The sequence below is a fragment of the Humulus lupulus genome, chromosome 9 (assembly GCF_963169125.1).
Source record: "Humulus lupulus chromosome 9, drHumLupu1.1, whole genome shotgun sequence".
Lineage (NCBI taxonomy): Eukaryota > Viridiplantae > Streptophyta > Magnoliopsida > Rosales > Cannabaceae > Humulus > Humulus lupulus.
The window spans coordinates 119,125,412-119,133,922 of NC_084801.1; positions in this window are offsets into that span (position 1 = coordinate 119,125,412).

An 8,511-nucleotide genomic window follows, 5' to 3' on the forward strand; every position below is an offset into this window, starting at 1 on the left:
ACCCTGTTCATCAAGTGTTGCGGCCCCCTTGAACAATTAGGTTTGGGGGTCTTGGAAACTTGTCCAAGTGCCATGGCCCATGTCTTTCAACAGAGGGGGGTTTTGCCTCTGACTTGGGGTGCGCCGCCTCCCTTAAGGGGCTGGGCTGTGGCTCAGATGAAAATAATGGCTATTTGAGGGTTTAAGTGTGAGAACCTAAATGTTAAGGCTTAGGAAAGGTTCTACTTCCCGGTTTGGTAGGATCCAATGTCCTGGAGGCTAGATTAATATTGTAAAGTTATTTATTGGTTTAAGGTTTGATGGATGGTTGTTATGAATACGTTGTGACTTGGTTTTCAACGAGGCTCGGGTTAGAGAACTGTGCTTGGGATCGCAGTACACGGATAGGTCGGGACATAGGTAAGAAAACTGTTGTACCCGTAGAGCAGGGCATGGCCCTATTGTTTGTATTACAGGGCACGACCCTAATATTTATGTCTAATATGCGTTTAAATTTTTGTGAATATTATGTATGTTTATGAATGAATGGAGATGGCTGAGAACGGCGAAGGCCGAGAATGGTGGGGGCCGGGAATGGCGAAGGTCAGGAATGGCGAAGGCTGAGAACGGCAAGAAGCCTAGTACAGCGAGGGGCCATGATCGGCTTTGAGCAAGCTAAGTACAGGCATCTAAGGTGAGACCCTCTTAGGGTGTTGTATCCACTTGCTAGGTGAAGACCATGAACCCAGAGCCTGGTAAAGCGCTTAGGACGACGTAGGCTGGTATATGTTTAGCCCGTTGGCTGCTTTGATATATACTGTTGAATGTTATGTTATATGTTATATGTTGAGTTTTCTTGCTGGGATTCGGCTCATGGGTGCTCTATGGTGAAGGTAAGGGCAAAGGAAAGGTCGACCAACCGTGAGTACAGAGAGCTTAGAGTGACGAGTACATGTTCGACCTGCCTAGTTTCCACGGCGAGGGTTATTTTTGGGAAAATATACTGTAATGGTTGTTTTGTCGCCTAGGTCGACGGTGTGTATATTTTGAGTTGTAATATAATTTTCTGAACAACACTTTTGGGATCCCAACTGTATAACATTCTATAATTTCAATGAATTTCCAACTTTTATAATTAATGTTGTTAAACGAGTTTTATTTCAGTTTAGTCACACGTTTATCCTAAAACCTTTGTTAGCGAGCTAGTGGCACATTTTTAACTCACATAGTAACGACTCTAAGGAAGTAGGGAGTTACAACTTGGTATCAGAGTGTGCCAAGGTTTATGGTTCCTAGAGATCGATCGAACATGTACACCCGCTGCCAGTGACAAGCTCGACTCAGGGTTGGTTGGTAATTAATGAAATATATGCTTATTTACTTGTTTAAGCATCCTGTTCGCGTGAATATATTGATAGAGCATGATGAATGTGTTATTATATATGCATGATGTTAGGGCATGGCCCCTTGATTGTGTTTATGCTATGTGTGACTTGTGGACTTGCTGGTTGTGATTGGTTGATGAAATTGGGAGGTGGTTTTGGATGTTGTTATCATGCCTGATGTGCGAAGTCATTGATTGCACGCATGTTGCAGTAATACATCGGTGATCAATCAAACTCCGCAGCATAGGGACGAGGATGACAATAAGAGTCAGGACCCTCTACCTGCCCCACCAAATTGGCAACAGTTATTTGCCGAGATGGAAGCTAGACTCCATCGAACTGAAGAAGAGCTTTGACAGTTGAGGCACCAGGCCCCTCCCCAAGGCATTGGGTTATAGGTTCCACAGGCTGTGGCACCAGAGTCAGCCCAACCTGTTATGGAAAATAGGTAGGAACCTTTGTATGAGTGGTTCAGGATGCTGCATCCTCCCATCTTCGAGGGTGGCCCAGACCCACTACGGGCAGAGCAATGGATGAAAATGATTTCTTACATCTTGGATTTCATAAGGGTGGAAGGGAATGAGATAGTAGGCTTCACCAGCTACATGTTGAGAGAGTATCACCGCATCTGGTGGGATGTTGTGTCTCACGGAAGGAATATTGCAGTCATGACTTGGGAAGAGTTTAGGAATATATTCAATGAGAAGTATTATAGTGTCGCAGTCCGAGCTGAGAAGGTTGATGAAATTACAAACCTAACTCAGAATCAGATGACAGTTACTGAGTATGCTTTGAAGTTTGACCGGTTAGCAAAGTTCGCGACAGATTTGGTGCCTACTGACATGGCACGAAGAGATCGGTTTGTGAGGGGATTGAATGTTATGATTGCCCATGAAATTAAGATAACTCTGGATCCAGGAACTACCACCTATGCACAGGTAGTGGAGAAGGCCCTTACAACTGAGGGGGCAGAGGATCAGATATGGAGAGAGGGCACTTCTAGGCGCGATGCTTGGAGGACGGTGCCTCCTTTTATTGGAACTAGCTAGGGTAGTGGCCCCAATGAGTAGAAGTGAAAGGCCCCAGACTCTTTTGTTCCTCTTGGCTCAGATAGGAGGGCACGGGGTGCTTTCAGTGGCCGTCAGGGCGGGGGAGACAACTAGAGGAGTTTCCTAGTGTGTCCTTGATCCAGACGATGACATCAGGGAAAGTACAGGATTAGGGCCTGCTTTACTTGTGGGAGCAATAGTCATTTGACGAAGGACTGCCCACAAGCCAGGAAGGAAGATCCGAAACAGAGTGACGGTCTCACTCTTGCCAGAGTATATACCTTGACCCAAACTAAGGCTGAGGCTAGCCCCTCGGTCGTGAGAAGTCAGATTTCTAGTGCTGGTTCCTTTTTTACTGCATTGATTGGCTCAGGGGCTACTCATTCATTTGTATCTGCTAGAGTGATAGATCAGCTGTGTAGGCCTAGTGATTTGTATGCTAGGGGATTTCAAACTTTGTTGCCGATTGGGAACTGGTAGTCTTTAGGAGATGGGTTAGAGCATTACCAGTAGAGATAGACAGTAGGGAGTTGTCTGTAGACCCGATTGATTTAGCAATGGATAACTTTGATATGATCCTAAGGATGGATTGGTTATCAAAGTACGGGGCAATGATTGACTGCAAGCGCAGGATGGTTACCTTTGAACCAGAACGGGAGGTACCCTTTGTATTTGTGGGGACAATGAGTAGACCGCGTATCTATGATTTCGACACTGAATGCTAGAGACCAAATGTAAGAGGGTTGTATAGGATTCCTAGCAAACATTGTAGATGATTCTAGAGTTGTTTCGGTTGGAACAGATGAAACTAGATTGGTATGTTAGTTTCTTGATTTGTTCCCCGCAGATTTGCCAGGGTTGCTGCCACACCGAGAGATCGAGTCTGTCATAGAGTTAGCGCCAGGGGTGGAGACAGTATCTAGGACACCTTATAGAATGGCTCCAGCAGAGTTAAAGAAACTGAAGATTCAATTGCAGGTGATACTGGATTTAGGATTCATCAGATCGAGCTTTTTGCTGTGTGGTGCTTCACTGTTGTTCGTCAAGAAGAAGGATGGATCCTTAAGGATGCGTATTGACTACAAAGTGTTGAACAAGTTGACCATTAAGAACATGTACCCACTACCTAGGATCGATGATTTGTTTGACCAGCTACAGGGGAAGACAGTGTTTTTCAAGATTGACCTTTGGTCAGGCTACCACCAGTTAAGGATTAAAGAGGAGGACATACCAAAGACCGCATTTTGCATGAGGTATGGACACTATGATTTCTTGGTTATGTGCTTTGGAATAACCAACGCCCCAACACCCTTTATGGACTTGATGAATAGGGTCTTCAAGGATTATCTGGACAAGTTTGTGATCGTATTCATTGATGACATACTAGTGTACTCTTAGTCAGAGATAGAGCACGAGCGGCATCTACATTTGGTATTACAACGGATGAGAGAGCATAGGTTATATGCTAAGTTCAGCAAGTGTGAATATTTGCTATCCCAAGTAACATTTATGGGTCATATTTTCAGCAAGGAGGGGATTCTAGTGGACCCAAGTAAGATTCAGGCGATGAGAGATTGGCCTAGACCGAGTAGTGTACTAGAGGTTAGGAGCTTTTTGGGATTGGCAGGGTACTATCGCCGGTTCGTCGAGGGATTCTTCAGAATAGCCACACCATTGAACGAACTGACGTATAAGAAGACTAAGTATGTATGGGCAGATAGGTGTGAGAATAGTTTCAAGGAGTTGGAGTGGCGACTGATCACCGCTCCAGTATTGAGTCTGCCGTCAAACAATGAGACGTTTGTAGTTTACTGCGATGCTTCTGGATAGGGTTTGGGGTCTGTACGGATGCAAGCCGGAAAGGTAATAGCCTACGCGTTGAGACAGTTGAAGGAGTATGAGAAGAGGTATCCCACACATGATCTATAATTGGTGGTAGTGGTATTTGCACTAAAGGGTTGGAGACATTATTTATATTGCGAGAAGTGCGAAATATACATTGACCATAAGAGTTTGAAGTACTTATTCACTAAGAAGGATTTGAATATGCGCCAGAGGCGTTGGCTGGAATTGGTAAAGAATTACGATTGTGAAATTCTATACCATCCTGGGAAGGTCAACGTGGTGGCCGACACACTAAGTCAGAAGGGCCTAGGCCAGTTATACATTTCAAGGCAGATATCAGATAGATTAGCTGAAGAGATGACTAGAGTAGGTATTGAATTGGTAGTTGGACAGCTAGCCAAAATCCCTCTTCACTCTATGCTCCTTGAGAGGATCAAGGAAGCACAAGGAAGATCCCTAGTTGAGGGAACACGTAGAGGAAGTCTTAGCCAGAGCGGCTAAATACCTTTCTATTTCAGAGATGGATTTATTGAGGAACAAAGGGCGGATTTATGTTCCAATGAATTGTAGTATCTGGTGAGAGATTTTAGATGAGTCTTATACCACTCCCTATTCCTTACATCAGGGTACGAAAAAGATGTACAAAGATTTGAGAATGTTATATTGGTGGCCAAGAATGAAGAGGGATGTGGTGGAATATGTTGCCAAGTGTTTGACTTGTCAGCAGGTAAAGGCTGAACATTAGAGGCCAGCAGGGTTGCTGCAGCCTCTAGGGAGTCCAGAGTGGAAATGGGAGGATATCACCATGAACTTTGTGGTTGTATTACTGAAGACTGTAGGACAACATGATTTAGTGTGGGTGATTGTGGATAGATACACCAAGTCAGCCCACTCTTTGCCTGTTAAGAAAAATTATAGTATAGAGCAGTATGCTAACTTATATGTGAAGGAAATTGTGCGACTACATGGGGCTCCAAGGTCGATTGTATCCTACGAGGACCCCACCTTCACCTCCATGTTTTGGGAGAGCCTGTAGAAGGCTATTGGTACACAGTTGCAGTTTAGTACCATGTATCATCCTCAGACAGATGGACAATCTAAGAGGATGATTCAGATACTGAAGGATATGTTACGAGCCTACATGCTGGATTTTGGGGGATCTTGGAGTAAGTATCTCCCTTTGATTGAGCTTCCCTAGAATAACAGTTATCAGGCGGCTATCGGATTGGCTCTGTATGAGATGTTATATGAGACGAAGTGCAGATCACCCATCCATTGAGACGAGATGGGTGAAAGGAGATATCTAGGTCCTAAGTTTGTTCAGAGGACCAATGAGGCGATTCAAAAGATTAGAGCTAGAATGCTTGCCTCCGAGAGTCGGCAGAAGAGTTACTCAGACTTGAGACGCGGGAGCATAGAGTTTCAGGTCGGGGACCAATCCTTTCTTAAAGTTTTTCCCTTGAGAGGAATGAAACGGTTTGGAGTAAGGGGCAAGCTGAGCCCTAGGTTTGTTGGTCCCTTTGAGATTTTGGAACGGGTTGGAGAGGTAGCTTACAAATTGGCGATGCCTCTAGCTCTATCAGGGGTTCAAAATGTATTTCACGTATCCATGCTCCAAAAGTACGTATCAGATTCTATGCATGTGTCGCGTTATGAGAACTTGGAGCTGGGTCAGGATTTATTATACAAAGAGAAGTCGGTTCATATTCTAGACCAAAAGGATAAATTCTTGCACAGCAAGATTATCGCCTTAGTGAAAGTGTTGTGGAGCAACAACAAAGTGGAAGAGGCGACTTGGGAACTTGAGACAGATATGTGGGATAGGTATCCCGAGTTATTCAGGTAATTTCGAGGACGCAATTTCTGTAAGGAAAGGATAGTTGTAGCATCCCAAATTCACTAATAATGCTTAGGGTCTTTATTAGCGTGCCGAGACGTAAATAATTGATTTAATTATGCTAATATGTGAATTTTATGATTATGTGATTAGAAATGCATGTTTAGGTGAATTAAATTTGCATGAGGGCCCATCTGGTTATTAGGGGCATATTTGTAATTTTAGCCCGTTGAGAGCATAAATGTGATATATGTGTGTGTTATGATTGAGACCACGAGTGAGTGGTGATATACTTGTGATGCACGATCCGAGACGGTCCTAGTGAGCGGTTCCGCTAAATAGTCACAACATGGTCAAATACCTGGCTCGGGAGGAGCCTAGAGATATTTTGGGAATATAATATGTGTTCGGGAATTACCGGGTAACAGGTAGTGATGTAGCAATTATTTGGGCATGTCAGGATTTAATTGAGGATTTATAGAAGTATTCGTGGAATTAGCGGGATGTGGCGAATGACGGGATTGCCCTTGGTTGCACTTGAGGATTAAGACAAGCCTAACGACATTTTGGACTTTTGCGAAGGGATAAACATGGTTTAGCTGAGAGTCCAGAATGGGTTAGAAAGAAAACAAAAGGAAATATCTAGCTCTCTCTCTCTCTCTCCTCCTCGGTTCTCTCTCTCCTCCTCGGTTCTCTCTCTCCTCCTCGGTTCTCTCTCTCCCTCTCTTAGAATTTGGGAAGTTGAGAAATTGTGGAGGATTCAAGCCTAGGAATTTGGCGCTAGAGGTTTGCTGAGTTGGGCAGAATTAAAGTTTGTGGCAACTGGAAATTGCTCAGGCTGAAGCTAACATAGGGGTAAGGGTTAAAGCATGTTTTCTGTTTAAATTTCTCTATTTTATTAGAGCCTTGGGGGTTGGAACTTGGGTGACTGAATTTAGGTTATGACGAGGCTTTGTTGGAGTTTGTTGGGTGTTTCTATTAGTTTTATTGCTTGGATATGAATCCTAGCCAGAATTCTAAGATTAAGGCTCGGAGTTAGTGTGTTGACGCCGTTTTTCGTAAACTTAAATAGTAGAGCAATTAAACAATAAAATATTGGTGAAAATGAATAAAGAGGAAAGCTAGAAGATTTTTACGTGGTTCAGCAGTTAACTCTGCCTAGTCCATGAGTCTGTATTATCAAGACTTGGGAGTTTTCTGGAAACTTTTCAGAAAAGAGGTGCCCAGAGATTTCTCTTAAGAAATTAGAAATTGGTCCCCTACAAATGGTGTTTCCTTCACTATTGATAGAGAAGGTTGTAGAATTCATTGCCACATATTTCGGGAAGATATTCTGTAAATCAATTAAAATAATGCTATTTAATGCATTATATCCTACATACACATAAACTTCCCTTGAAGATCGGGAACAGATAACAGATTAAATGATATCCATTAAATATTGGGATTGTACAACAATAAACATGTTCACACATAATAGATTATTCCAGATGATTCATCAAATCTTCGAGATCAGTAATTGGCACTGAGTTTGCCGAAACCATGAGTCATTCACGAGCTTGCCGTCCAGCTTCGTTTATGCTCGGAACAATTAGATGTAGACGATGCTGACACATTCGAGCTTGTACTTCCTGAGCTTGAACAATCTCGCTTGAAGGCAATCAGTGGTAAATATATTCAAGCGTCGTACATATTCTTGAGGTCAGTTGTAACGCCCTGGCTACCCTAGAACAGTTACGGTGATCGGTGGACCGGAAATTTGACTCGTTACCTGAGTCCTTTGGTCAAAAACGTGCTCTAAGTGTAATTAACAGGTCAAGGTATAAAACCATTAAAAAGGAAATGGAGATGTTATTACAAACTGCTCTGCAGAGCTAAACAAAATATTTACAAGTGGTTCTCAGTACAAAAAGGTCACTATTGTTGCAAGGTTACAATCCCGCCGACCTAAGCGGCAAAATAGGGTAAACCCCCTAGTTCCTCTGAGAACTCCTTGGCCGTGGTGGTCAAACGGCCGAATATGTACACAACACCACATCAGATCTCCACTCAAGGCTAGGTGAGCTTCTCTTTCCCTTTACCTGCACCACATAGCACCCATGAGCCAAAGCCCAGCAAGAAAACATAACACTTTTCATAAACATTATCAAGTTATTATCATTATAATCACACTGAGCAATAAGCTTTAAACAAATGAGTGAACATCACATGAGGTCCTGATAAACCACACTGAGTGACTGACAGGCAAGTCATTAACTCAAATGGAAGAGTGGCTGTTAGGTAAGCCAATAGCCTTCAACAGGTTCTGGTAAACCATACTGAGTGACTGACAAGCACGTCACTGTTTTCAAATGGGAGAGTGGCTGCTAAGTAAGCCACTAGCCTCTAAGCGCTTATTTCATTCATCGACCCTCGC